The sequence below is a fragment of the Mobula birostris genome, chromosome 16 (genome assembly GCF_030028105.1).
Source record: "Mobula birostris isolate sMobBir1 chromosome 16, sMobBir1.hap1, whole genome shotgun sequence".
NCBI classification, from domain to species: domain Eukaryota; kingdom Metazoa; phylum Chordata; class Chondrichthyes; order Myliobatiformes; family Myliobatidae; genus Mobula; species Mobula birostris.
In genome coordinates this window covers 11,365,181-11,380,212 of record NC_092385.1, presented here as the reverse complement: position 1 = coordinate 11,380,212, position 15,032 = coordinate 11,365,181, and the positions used below count along the sequence as shown (strand labels likewise).

General features: G+C 45.3%; 1 protein-coding gene across 2 annotated transcripts in view; it reads right to left on the bottom strand.

The window, feature by feature from the left end:
• The window catches only part of LOC140210982 (semaphorin-3G-like), a 229,440-nt gene that overhangs the window by 64,889 nt on the left and 149,519 nt on the right, over positions 1–15,032 (bottom strand). The gene's annotated exons all lie outside the window — the stretch shown is intronic.

The window sequence follows — 15,032 nt, the reverse complement described above, 5'->3', positions numbered from 1 at the left end:
CGATCTGGATGATAATGTGGTAAATTGGATCAGCAAGTTTGCTGATGATACAAAGATTGGAGGTGTAGTAGACAGTGAGGAAGAATTTCAGAGCCTGCAGAGGGACTTGGACCAGCTGGAAAAATGGGCTAAAAAATGGCAGATGGAGTTTAATACTGACAAGTGTGAGGTATTGCACGTTGGAAGGACAAACCAACGTAGAACGTACAGGATTAATGGTAAGGCACTGAGGAGTGCAGTGGAACAGAGGGATCTGGGAATACAGATACAAAATTCCCTAAAAGTGGCGTCACAGGTAGATAGCGTCGTAAAGAGAGCTTTTGGTACATTGGCCTTTATTAATCAAAGTATTGAGTATAAGAGCTGGGATGTTATGATGAGGTTGTATAAGGCATTGGTGAGGCCGAATCTGGAGTATTGTGTTCAGTTTTGGTCACCAAATTACAGGAAGGATATAAATAAGGTTGAAAGAGTGCAGAGAAGGTTTACAGGGATGTTGCCGGGACTTGAGAAACTCAGTTACAGAGAAAGGTTGAACAGGTTGGGACTTTATTCCCTGGAGCGTAGAAGAATGAGGGGAGATTTGATAGAGGTATATAAAATTATGATGGGTATAGATAGAGTGAATGCAAGCAGGCTTTTTCCACTGAGGCAAGGGGAGAAAAAAACCAGAGGACATGGGTTTAGGGTGAGGGGGGAAAAGTTTAAAGGGAACATTAGCGGGGGGCTTCTTCACACAGAGAGTGGTGGGAGTATGGAATGAGCTGCCAGACGAGGTGGTAAATGCGGGTTCTTTTTTAACATTTAAGAATAAATTGGACAGATACATGGATGGGAGGTGTACGGAGGGATATGGTCCGTGTGCAGGTCAGTGGGACTAGGCAGAAAATGGTTCGGCACAGCCAAGAAGGGCCAAAAGGCCTGTTTCTGTGCTGTAGTTTCTATGGTTTCTATGGTTTCTTTGCTACCTGTTCTCAGGTATCCATTCCACTTTCTATGTAGAATCAAGCTAATAGCTGTGAAGACTACTCAGTGAACACACTCCTGATAAAGATTAATGATGGGACTTCATAGTTAATGTCGAACAGCACACTAAAACTTGCAAGTTGGCTAATTTACAGACACAACTCATTCCAGCAAAGTACAGCAGTCAACTGCTAACAACAGTTGACATGAATGTGGTTGAATGCTACACCACAGCCAAGTTTTGTACAATTTGATCCTCACATAAGGAACCATTGCTTCGCTCGTAGGGGACAAAGGGAGGTTAGTGCACCACACCCAATAGCGAAGTGAGATTATCAATAAAAAAAAGGATAGAGAATGATGGAAATACTCAGGCAGCAGCTGTGGAGATAAGAATAGGGCCAGTGTTTCACTAGAAAGATTAATGACACGAATCGTTGGGCTGCATCACATGTTTTGCCGGCGGGAGGTTCTATAGGGGCGCAGGCTGTAACGTGTGGGTCAGCATGTACTGTACCTCATTTCTCCACCTTCGCATTGCATCTCAGGAGTCAGTGAGGAGCTGGATGGGATTCACATCATCTTCCACACTACTGCACGATAGCGCCTCTACTTCCTTAGGAGTTTGCAGACAGTCAGCACGACCTCTAAAACTTTGACAAACTTGTACAAATGGGTAGTGGAGAGCGTATTGACTGGCTGCATCACAGCCTGGTGTGGAAACACCGATGCCCTTAAATGGAAAATCTTACAAAAGTAGTGTATATGCCCCAGACCATCACGGGTAAAACCCTTCCAACCACTGAGCACATCTACGTGAAATGCTGTCGCAAGGAAGCAGCATTTGTCATCCGGCACCCCACCACCCAGGGCATGCTTTCTTCTCCCTGCTGCCATCAGGAAGAAGATACAGGAGCATCAGGACTCACACCACTAGATTCAGGTGCAGTTATTACCCCTCAACCGAAGTCGATAACTACACTCAACTTCACTTGCCCCATCACTGAACTATTCCCCCAACCAATGGACTCATTTCCAAGTATTTATCTTATGTTCTCAATATTTATTGTTTATTTATTTATTATTTTTATTATTTCTTTCTTTTTGCATTTGCACATTTTTTTTGCACTCTGGTTGAACACCCTAGTTGGGTGGTCTTTCATTGTACTGACCCTTTAACCTTCCCTCCTACATAATCCTCCACTTATCTTTCATCCATGTGCCTACCTAAGTGTTTTTAAAATGTCCCTAAAATATCTGGCTCTACCACCACTCTGTGTAAAAAAAACCTGCCTCTGAAACCCCCATAAGCTTTCCTCCAATCACCTTAAAGTTATACCTCCTTGTTTAGTTTCTAATGGAAATAGAGCATCTGTGAGACTGCAGCATCCCCTTAGTACCAAGTTCAGAGATAATTCATCATTCCCCAGAGCCCATTTGATGCATACCGGCCATAAAAATCTTTTTCCAAGCACACCTTTTTTCCATGCTCTTTGTTCAAGGCCATTATACGTTTCACGTTTTCCAATCTCATCCAAGAATTTTTCAATACCTATGCAAGTTCCCATCTTCACCACCATTTCAGCTCCCCAATCTGTCAGCGAAAACTTCAAAAAGTTCCCTTCTAGTTCCTCTCACTGATACTGACCTATCTCCTAAGGGAACTAGGTCTTTCCTGTTCAACACATCCAGGATGCTCATTATATTGTTCAGTTAAATCTTCCCCCTAGCTTCCCGAGTTCCAAAGAAAACAATTTCAGCCTAGCAAATTATTCTTCATCACCAAATGACTCCAATCCTGGTAAGCTATTTTAGCGCTATGAAATCCAAGATATTGATTGTGGATTTCAGGAAGGGGAAGCCCAGAGAGCATTTACCAATCCTCATTGAGGGGTTAGTGGTGGGAACAATGAGCAGCCTCCGATTCCTGGGCTTCAACATCTCCAAGGATCTGTCCTATAAGAGCATAAGATAATAAGGTAACAGAACAGAATTAGACCGAGCAGCCCATTGAGTCTGCTCCACCATTCCATCATGGCTGATTTATTATACCTTCAACTCTATTCTCCTATCTTCTCCCTGTAACTTTTGATGCCCTAATTAATCAAGAATCAATCAACCCCCACCTTAAATATACCCATTGACCCGATCTGTACAACAATCTGCGGCAATGAATTCCATAGATTTACCACCCTTTGGCTAAATAAGTTTTTCTTCAGCTCTGTTCTAAAGGGATGTCCTTCTTTTTTGAGGCCCTCTGGTCCTGCACTCCCCCACTACATGAAACATCTTCTCCATATCCACTCTATCTAGCGTTTTCAATATTCAAGACTTAAATATTCAGAGCCATCAATCGCTCCTCATATGTTAACCCTTTCATCACTGGGATCATTCTCATGGATCTCCTCTGGACCCTCTCCGACATCAGTACGCCTTTTCTTAGATAAGGGACCCCAAACTGCTTACAATACTACAAATGCAGACTGACCAATGCCTTATAAAGCCTTAGCTGTACACCCTTGGTTGCGTATTCTAGTCATATCGAAATGAACGCTGATATTGCATTTGCCTTTCTCACTACTGACTCAACCTGCAAGTTAACCTTTAAGTGTTAACCTGCACAAGCACTCCCAAGTCCCTTTGTACCCCTGATTTTTGAATTTTATCCCCATTTTGAAAATTGCCCTTGGGTTTAATTTTTCTACCAAAGTGCATGACTGTACACTTCCGTACACTATATTCCATCTGCTACTTCTTGCCCATTCTCCCAATCTGTCTAAGTCTTGCTTCCTGAACACTACCTACTCCTCCACCTACCTTAGTATCATCCACAAACTTGGCCACAAAGCATCAAATCCTTCATCCAAGCCATTGACATATAATGTGAAAAGAAGCCATCCCAACGCTGACACCTGTGGAATGCAACAAGCACCAGTAGCCAACTAGAAGAGGCCCAGCAACACACATAAAATGCTGGAGGAGGCAGGCAATATCTATGGAAAAGAGTACAGTCGATGTTTTCAGCCAAAAACCCTGTGGGTTTCCAACACCTGGAAATTTTCTCTTGTTTGTGACTAGAAAAGGCCTCCTTTATTTCCAATCAGCCAGTCTTCTATCCACGTTAGTATCTTTCCTGCAATACCATAGACTCTTATCTTGTTAAGCAGCCTCATGTGTGACACCTTGTTAAAGGCCTTCTGAAAATCCAAATGAACAACATCCACTGACTCTCCTTTATCTATTCTGCCTGTTATTTCCAACAGATTTGTCAGGCAAGATCTCTCCTGAAGGAAACCATGCTGGTTTTGGCCTATTTTGCTCTGTGTCTCCAAGTACCCTGAAACCTCAACCTTAATAATAGACTCCAACATCTTTCCAATTACTGTAGTCAGGCTGGTTTATAATTTACTTTCTTCTGCCTTGCTCTCTTCTTAAAGTGTGGAGTGACATTTGAAATTTTCCAGACCTCCAGAATCATTCCAGAATCTAATGATTGTAGAAAAATCATTACTAATGCCTCCACAATCTCCTCAGCTACCTCTATCAGAACCCTGAGGTGTAGTCCATCTGGTCCAGGTGGCATACCTTCAGACCTTTCAGCTTCCTGAGCACCTTCACCTTAGGAATCACAATGACATTTTCACATTTCTGGCTTTCTGCTAGTGTCTTCCATAGTGAAAACTGATGCAAAATATTTATTAAGTTTGTCCACCATTTCTTTGTCTCCTATTACTACTTGTCCAGCATCATTTACCAGTGGTTCAATATCCACTCTCACATCTCTTTTATACATTATATATCCGAGAACTGAAATGCCTCACAGTACTGAAATGTTACGTCTATCCAGTTATGTTATATGGATCAGAATGTTGGATAATATCTAGTAACATGAGGAAACGAATTGAACCAGCAGAGATGTGGTTTTTGAGGAGGATGCAAAGAATATCATGGACGAAATGAATATCTAACGAGGATGTCATGAACAGAGCAAGCACAAAAAGAGAAATAATGTATGAGATCATGAAAAGGCAACGTAACTTCATTTGGACATGTGATTAGGAAGAGGAGTTAGAATGCACGGTAATTATAGGAAGGATTGAAGGGAAGAAAGCAAGAGGAAGACAAAGACAAATGACGATGGAGACAACAGCCAGAGAACTGGAAATGAATACCAATGAATTAATTCACTTGACCCGAAACAGGAGTGTGTGGGCCATGGCAGTCAAAACTCAAACTGGGCATGGCACCTGATGATGATGATGATGATATCTGAGAAAACTTTTTGTATCCTCTTTGATATTATTGGCTGATAATATTTATATCAATAATTTATATCATTGTCCTGAGCATAATACATTGAGGCAATCACGAAAAAGGCTTGTCAACAGCTCTTCCTCATTAGGAGTTTGAGAAGAATTGGTATAGTGTTTCACCAAAGACTTGCAAATCTCTGTAGAGAGCATTCCGATTTGTTCCATCCCAGCCTGGTATGGAGGCTTCAATGCACAGGATCACAAGAGGCTGCAGAGAGCTGTAGACTCAGCTCGATCTATCACGGGCTCAAACCTCTCCACCATTGAGGACATATTCTTTTATTTCTTGGTGTGTGCCTGTGTGCGTGCAAGTCTGTGCGTGTGCATCTTCATGTGTATGCATGGTCCGTGATGATGTCTTTTTCATGGCTTTTTTACAAGGCGCGGAGTGAGAGAGAGACTGTGTGGCACGCCACTCCTCACACAGACATTTTCGCAGTATTTTCCCTTTATTTTACGAGGTCGAGTTGCGATCTTGACACTCAACCCAGCACAGATCGAAAGCGTACTCGGGAGCGGACCCGACTGGTTTCGAACCCAGGAACCTCCGCTTCGGGGTCCGGCGCCGATGTCGTTACGCCACCAGCCGACCCCATTGAGGGCATTTTAAAAAGCCAGTGCCTCAAGAGGCACTATTGGGTGCCTCTTCCATCATTAAAGACCCTCACCTCCCTGGACATGCCCTCTTCCCATTATTCCAATTGGCTAGGAGGTACATAAGCCTGAAGACCCACACTTAATAATTCAGGAACAGTTTCTTCCCTACCATCATCAGTTATCTGAATAATCTATGAGCCCATGACCACTATTAATTTATTTATTGAGATACAGCGCAGAATAGGCCCTTCTGGCCCTGAGCCAGGCCGCCCAGCAATCCCCCAATTTATATATAGGTATCCGTTAGTCTCGTGAGACCATGGATTTGTGCCTTGGAAGGTTTCCAGGGCGCAGGCCTGGGCAAGGTTGTATGGAAGACCGGCAGTTGCCCATGCTGCAAGTCTCCCCTCTCCACGACACCGATGTTGTCCAAGAGAAGGGCACTAGGGCCGATACAGCTTGGTACCAGTGTCGTCGCAGAGCAATGTGTGGTTAAGTGCCTTGCTCAAGGACACAACACGCTGCCTCAGCTGAGGCTTGACTAGTGACCTTCAGATCACTGGACCGACGCCTTAACTACTTGGCCTACACAATTTAACCCTAGCTTAATCATGGAATACTTTACAATGACCAATTAACCTACCAACCGATAGGACTTAGGACTGTGGGGAGGAAACCAGAGCATCTGGAAGAAACCCATGTGATAACAGGGAGAACATACAGACTCCTTACAGACAGTGGCAGGAATTGAACCCAAGTTGCAGGTACTGTAAAGCATTATGCTAACCACTCTGCTACCACAAACCACTCACCACACTATTGCCTGCTATTTGCACTATTTATTTATTTATTAATTCCTAGCAATTTTATATATAGTTTTACAGTAATGAGTGTAAAGTCACTGAACTGACCCCACTCAACCAGCCGACCTATCTCACTCCTGTACACCTCCTTGTTACCATCGGAGGTTTTGCCAACAACAGTTGTGTCATTGGCGAGTTTATGGATAGCATTTGTGCTGCGCCTGGCCACACAGCCGTGAGTGTAGAGAGAGTTGAGCAGTGGGTGAGTTGTCTGGGATAGAAGGGGAATAACCAGTACGGAAAGCTGGAAGTTCCTGATCCAAAATATTGACCCTCCACAGTTGCTGTCAACCTGCTGAGTTGCTCCATCATTTTGTGTGTTCTCCAGATTCTAGCATCTGCCATCTCCTGCGTGCCTAACACAGTCTTTCGGATCAAAGGCATTCTGTTTGTTCTTCATTTCTCTACCATTTACACATGTCCATGCAGACTGAAGCAGTACGTTACATTTCCAACACCCCCAACACCCATGTGTAGAGCCTGCACATTAGTAGGTCCAAGGTAGTTGTTTCCTTTAAAGGCTGATTTATACTCGTGCGTACTAGCTTACGTCGTAGCCTACGCCGTTGCGAGCATTTATACTTGTGCGTTGGTGTGTCTGCATCGCTCTGCAATTCACTGCCAAAACGCTAGTTGGTGGTAGGGTTTCTATGCCACTGTGTTGAGTTTCTTCGTGCTGAAACTCAACATGAAGAAACTCAAACTTCAAACAATGGCGACTGAAAATGAAGGATGGTGAATTCTCTGTGCTTGTCCGGCCACTGAGAGACATAGACGAGGAAATGAGAGACATGGACGAGGAAATGCATTTCAAATATTTTTGGATGTTGGCAGGTAGATTTGATGATTTGGTTCATCGTCTCCAACCATTTATTTCGCATCAGTGTATGCACAGTATACTCTGAGACTGGCAATCACCATTCGAGTTTTAGCTTCAGGTGGAAGTCAACAGGCTGTAGCAACTAGCTACAAACTGGCGTCAAGCACAGGGTCCTCCATAATTTCGGAGGTCTGTAGATCTTCATGGAAAGCATTGCAGCCAGAGTTCCTTCCCTGCCCTCTCAGTCGCCCAATGGCAAGCTATTGCAGCGTAGGAGGAAATGTAATGCTACCAAGCGAACCAATAACATTTGTTGTGGTCTGCAACGCCGCGACGCGTGGTTACGTTTGTGGAGAGGTTCGCGTTAGGCTACGGCGTAGGGTTGGTGTAGAGTACAGCATAGGGTACGCTGCTACACCGTGCCTACGGCATACATTTGATGCACAAGTATAAATAAGCCTTAATTCTGTGTGCACTGTAAACCTCTTGGGGGGGTGGGTGGTCAACAGAGTGCAGGAAGCACGTAGCATTGTGTAAATACAGATCAGTGTTTAGCAATGCCCTCTTCTCATTGCTGCATCTGGGAGAAGACACAAGAGCCTGAAGGCACACACTCAACAATTCAGGAACATCTTCTTCCCCTCTGCCATCCAATTCCTGAATGGTCATTGAACCCATGAACACTGCCTCACTGCTTTTTTTTCCTCTTTTTGCACAACGTAGTTAACTTCATACATATAGTACTGTGCAAAAGTCTTGGCACACACATATATATATCTCACCAGGGTGCAAAAGGAGTCTATTTACATTCTGTAATTTAGAGTTTTTATTATGATGTATTGCAATATACTGCTGTCACAAATCAACAAACTTTACGACATATGCCAGTGATATTAAACTTGACTCTGATTCTGATTCTGACTTTGAAAACTGAGAGGAGCCAAAATGAATCACACACACAAAATGCTGGAGGAACTCAACAGGACAGGCAACATCTATGGGGTGGGGCGGGGGGGGAATGATAAACAGTCCACGTTTCAGGCAAGACCCTTCTTCAGGACTGGAATGGAAAGGGAAAGCAGCCAGAATAAGAAGGTGGGGGGAGGGAAAGAAGTACAAGCTAGCAGGCGTTAGGTGAGACCAGGTGAGGTAGAAGCTGGGTTGGTGGATCTGATTGAAACATATAAAATTATTAAGAGCAAACAACCGGAATTCTGCAGATGCTGGAAATTCAAGCAACACACATCAAAGTTGCTGGTGAACGCAGCATGCCAGGCAGCATCTGTAGGAAGAGGCGCAGTCGACGTTTCAGGCCGAGACCCATCGTCAGGACTAACTGAAGGAAGAGTGAGTAAGGGATTTGAAAGTTGGAGGGGGAGGGGGAGATCCAAAATGATAGGAGAAGACAGGAGGGGGAGGGATAGAGCCAAGAGCTGGACAGGTGATAGGCAAAAGGGGATACGAGAGGATCATGGGACAGGAGGTCCGGGAAGAAAGACAAGGGAGGGGGGGACCCAGAGGATGGGCAAGAGGTATATTCAGAGGGACAGAGGGAGAAAAAGGAGAGTGAGAGAAAGAATGTGTGCATAAAAATGAGTAACAGATGGGGTACGACGGGGAGGTGGGGCCTTAGCGGAAGTTAGAGAAGTCGATGTTCATGCCATCAGGTTGGAGGCTACCCAGACGGAATATAAGGTGTTGTTCCTCCAACCTGAGTGTGGCTTCATCTTTACAGTAGAGGAGGCCGTGGATGGACATGTCAGAATGGGAATGGGATGTGGAATTAAAATGTGTGGCCACTGGGAGATCCTGCTTTCTCTGGCAGACAGAGCGTAGGTGTTCAGCAAAGCGGTCTCCCAGTCTGCGTCGGGTCTCGCCAATATATAAAAGGCCACATCGGGAGCACCGGACGCAGTATATCACCCCAGTCAACTCACAGGTGAAGTGTAGCCTCACCTGGAAGGACTGTTTGGGGCCCTGAATGGTGGTAAGGGAGGAAGTGTAAGGGCATGTGTAGCACTTGTTCCGCTTACACGGGTAAGTGCCAGGAGGGAGATCAGTGGGGAGGGATGGGGGGGACGAATGGACAAGGGAGTTGTGTAGGGAGCAATCCCTGCGGAATGCAGAGAGAGGAGGGGAGGGAAAGATGTGCTTAGTGGTGGGATCCCGTTGGAGGTGGCGGAAGTTACGGAGAATAATATGTTGGACCTGGAGGCTGGTGGGGTGGTAGGTGAGGACCAGGGGAACCCTATTCCTAGTGGGGTGGCGAGAGGATGGAGTGAGAGCAGATGTACGTGAAATGGGGGAGATGCGTTTAAGAGCAGAGTTGATAGTGGAGGAAGAGAAGCCCCTTTCTTTAAAAAAGGAAGACATCTCCCTCATCCTAGAATGAAAAGCCTCATCCTGAGAGCAGATGCGGCGGAGACGGAGGAATTGCGAGAAGGGGATGGCGTTTTTGCAAGAGACAGGGTGAGAAGAGGAATAGTCCAGATAGCTGTGAGAGTCAGTAGGCTTATAGTAGACATCAGTGGATAAGCTGTCTCCAGAGACAGAAACAGAAAGATCTAGAAAGGGGAGGGAGGTGTCGGAAATGGACCAGGTAAACTTGAGGGCAGGGTGAAAGTTGGAGGCAAAGTTAATAAAGTCAACGAGTTCTGCATGCGTGCAGGAAGCAGCACCAATGCAGTCGTCGATGTAGTGAAGGAAAAGTGGGGGACAGATACCAGAATAGGCACGGAACATAGATTGTTCCACAAACCCAACAAAAAGGCAGGCATAGCTAGGACCCATACGGGTGCCCATAGCTACACCTTTAGTTTGGAGGAAGTGGGAGGAGCCAAAGGAGAAATTATTAAGAGTAAGGACTAATTCCGCTAGACGGAGCAGAGTGGTGGTAGAGGGGAACTGATTAGGTCTGGAATCCAAAAAGAAGCGTAGAGCTTTAAGACCTTCCTGATGGGGGATGGAAGTATATAAGGACTGGACATCCATGGTGAAAATAAAGCGGCGGGGGCCAGGGAACTTAAAATCATCGAAAAGTTTAAGAGCGTGAGAAGTGTCACGAACATAGGTCGGAAGGGATTGAACAAGGGGTGATAAAACAGTGTCGAGGTATGCAGAAATGAGTTCGGTGGGGCAGGAGCAAGCTGAGACAATAGGTCGGCCAGGACAGGCAGGTTTGTGGATCTTGGGTAGGAGGTAGAAATGGGAAGTGCGAGGTGTGGGAACTATAAGGTTGGTAGCAGTGGATGGGAGATCCCCTGAGGGGATAAAGTCGGTGATGGTGTGGGAGACAATGGCCTGGTGCTCCTTAGTGGGGTCACGATCGAGGGGTAAATAAGAGGAGGTATCCGCGAGTTGTCGCTGTGCCTCGGCAAGGTAGAGGTCAGTACGCCAGACTACAACAGCACCCCCCTTATCGGCGGGTTTAATAATAAGGTTAGGATTAGTGCGGAGGGAGTGGAGAGCAGAGCGTTCGGAAGGAGTGAGGTTGGAATGGGGACAAGGTGCGGTGAAGTCGAGACGGTTGATGTCCCGTCGGCAATTAGCGATAAAGAGATCCAGAGCAGGCAGAAGACCAGAGTGGGGTGTCCATGAAGAAGAGGAGGGTTGAAGACGGGAGAAGGGGTCATCGGTGGGGCTGGAGGAGTCCTTGCCGAAGAAGTAGGCTCGGAGACGGAGACGGCGGAAGAAAAGTTCCGCATCATGGCGAACACGGAACTCGCTGAGGTGTGGGCGAAGGGGGACAAAGGTGAGGCCCTTACTGAGAACAGAGCGCTCTGCCTCCGACAGTTGAAGGTCGGAGGGGATGGTAAAGACCCGGCACGGATGAGAGCTGGAATCAGAGGGGGGAGGGGGGAGGCTGGGGGTGTCAATGGAGAGGGGAGGGTTGGTGTGAGAGGAAGATGGAGCCTCCGAGGGCCCAGGAGCTGACGGTGGGATCTGAGGAAGACGGGGCTGTGGAGTGGTGGTGGGGGAAGGGGAGACGGGAGTCACAACAGCAGCACATAAAGACCCAGCCTGGAGTTCAAGGCTGGAATCTTGAGAGCTGGGATCAGAGGCGGGAGGGGGGAGGCTGGGGGTGTCAATGGAGAGGGGAGGGTTGGGGTGAGAGGAAGATGGAGCCTCTGAGTACCCAGGAGCTGACGGTGGGTTATTATTAAGAGATTGGACAGGCTCGGGGCAGGAAACATGTTCCCAATGTTGAGGGAGTCCAGAACCAGAGGCCACAGTTTAAGAATAAGGGGTAGACAATTTAGAATGGAGTTGAGGAAAAACTTTTTCACACAGAGGGTTGTGGTTCTGTGGAATGCTCTGTACAGGCCAATTCTCTGGATTATTTCAAGAAAGTATTAGATAGAGCTCTTAAAGATAGCGGAGTGAAGGGATATGGGGAGAAGGCAGGAAAAGGGTCCTGATTGTGGATGATCAGCCATGATCACAGTGAATGGTGGTGCTGGCTCGAAGGGCTGAATGGCCTACTCCTGCACCTATTGTCTATTGTCTATTGGTCGGGGGGCGGAATGATGTAAGAGGCTGAAAGGTAATAGGTGGAAGAGGTAAAGGGCTGAAGAGAGAAGGGTGGACTGTGGAAGAAAAGGGAAGGTGGAGAGGCACCAGAGGGAGGTCATGGGCATGTAGGGAGGAGAGAAGGGGTAAGAGGGAGCCAGAATGGGGAATGGAAAAAGAGAGGGGAGATGGGGGAGAAATTACCTAAAATTAAAGAAATTAATGCTCCTGCCATGAGGTTATTTGAAGTATTAGTTTATATGAGATACGTGGTGGCTTTTTGGCATTTAGATACGTGGTGGCTTTGTGGGCCAAATATTATAATCAGGCTCAGGGAGAGGTCACGGCATTGCTATGGGCCTTCCAATGTGGATAGCCAACACAGAGACTGTCCAATTATATATTTAATCAAGTTAAAGCTTTTTCATAAATTTGGTCTCTGAAGATTTATAAATAAATCTGATAATGGTTGGTTGTCAACACCAATTGTAAAGATCAGAGGGAAGCAGGTGGAGGTTTCAGGACATCAACAATTCAGCTGTCAACAACTCATGGGGCAGAGCCAACAGCAGTCACACATTGGTGAGGGAATGAGCTATTCAGTGATTAATGCTCACATTTATATCCAACAAATTAGACCACAACTTTTGAACAATGGTCACACAGCAGACAAAGAAGCCATTGGCCCATCACTTAGGGTACAAAGAAGTTATAGTTAAGTCACAGGACTAACAGCTGGAGGTCTTGAGCATTAATCTAAAGGCAAGAGTTCAAATCTCACCTCAGCATCTGGGAAACTTAAAATTCAAAAAACTAATTGAATAGACTTGGTAATGTTAAGCATGAAGATACTAGGCTGTTGTGGAAGAACTGTATTCAAACAGTTGCTGCTGAATTTTGGCAGAAAACCTCTCCCCAGAATAGGAGCAACACACATCAAAGTTGCTGGTGAACGCAGCAGGCCAGGCAGCATCTCTAGGAAGAGGTACAGTTGATGTTTCGGGCTGAGAGTCTCGGCCCCAAACGTTGATGACTGTACCCCTTCCTAGAGATGCTGCCTGGCCTGCTGTGTTCACCAGCAACTTTCATGTGTGTTGCTTGAATTTCCAGGATCTGCAGATTTCCTCGTGTTTGTGCCCCAAAATAGGAGCTATTTTGAAAAACAAAGTCCATAACTGAACTATTATGTTGATTATATTATGAAATATTATGTCATACATATTTATTGTAAATTACTATAATTGCACGTTGCACATTTGAATGGAGATGTAAAGATTTTTACTCCTCATGTATATGAAGGATGTAAGTAATAAAGTCAATTCAATTCAATTCACTATCAGAGTTACGATGGGATAGAATAGCCCCCCATGGTTTCTATACACTCAGTTGCCACTTTATTAGATATACCTGCTCAGTAATGCAAACATCTCAATGCATAAAAGCATGAGGACATGGTCAAGAGGTTCAGTTGTTCATACCAAACATCAGAATGGGGAAGAAGTTGATCTAAGTGACTTTGACTGGGGAATGATTGTTGGTGCCAGATGGGGTGGTTTGAGCATCTCAGAAACTGCTGATCTCCTAGGATTTTCACGTACAACGGTCTCTAGAATTCACAGAGAATGGTGTGAATAAGAGGAAAAAACATCACTGAAGAGTAGTTCTGTGAGCGAAAACATCTGGCTAATGAGAGGTCAGAGGAGAATGGCCAGACTGGTTCAAGCTGACAGGAAGGTGACAGTAACTCAAATAACCATGTGTTACAAGAGTGGTGTGCAGAAGACCATGTCTGAATGCACAACTCATCAAACCTTGAAGTGGATGGGCTACAGTAGCAGAAGACCAGGAATATATAGGAGCTATCTAATAAAGTGATCACTGAGAGTGTTCCATAATTCTATGATGACATTGTATGGGGGATGAACACAAATACATGGCTCTGCAAGACACCTTATGGAAGAGGCACTGACACCCAACATTCCTCCGAGTCCCCTCCACTTCAATGGCCGAAACAATAAAGCAGCTCATCTGTCTGAATTAATAGTGTTGAGATGAAGACGGCAGAGAGCTTCAAGTTTCTTGGTGTAAATAATACCAACAATTTGTCACGGTCCACCCACATTGATACTATATTCAAGAAAGTGCAGTCAATGTCTTTGCTTCCTCAGAAGACTAAAGACTTAGAAAGCAATTAAATTTCTTAATATCTTCCTGCCACCGAACACACACGTACATCTGTTCAGACTACCCTGCTAACCGCGCAACTCACAGACACATTCTCATCCTGCAATAGTCAATTTTCATAATTTATTGCTGCTGTTTCACATAATAATAAAACTGTTTGTTTTATTATAATAGTGTCAGTAACATGATACTATTCCACATAAACATGCACCACGCTTTATGTCAACCTGTGAATCTCCAAGCCATGTCACTCAGGGACTTGTGCTAATATGGCTTTGTGACTGTATGTGTTGGAGCATAGCTATATGTGGTATGTGTGAATATACGTGCTGTGTTCTGCACCTTGATCCCACAAGATTGCTGTTTCGGTTAGCTGTATACATGTATATTGTTGATTGGCCATAAACTTCAACTTGAACTCTAAATTCAGCACATTCCTGGTAACCCTCAACCAATTTTTACAGGTGCTCCATAGGAAGTATCCTATCTGGACGCAGCAGCATTCCTACCCAAAGCTGCAAGGAACTGCAGAGAATTGTGAACACAGACTAATCCAGCACGCAAACCTGCCCCCCACTCCATTGACTTCATGTACACCACCCAGCACCTCAGGAAAGCAGACAACATCATCAAAGACTCCTTCCATCCTGGCCATTCTCTTCTCTCCTCCTTCTCATCAGCAGAAGATACAAATGTTTGGGAGTATGAACCATCAGGCTTAAGGACAGCTTATATCAGACTCTGGAACAGGGGGTTCCCAACAGACCTATTGGTTAATGA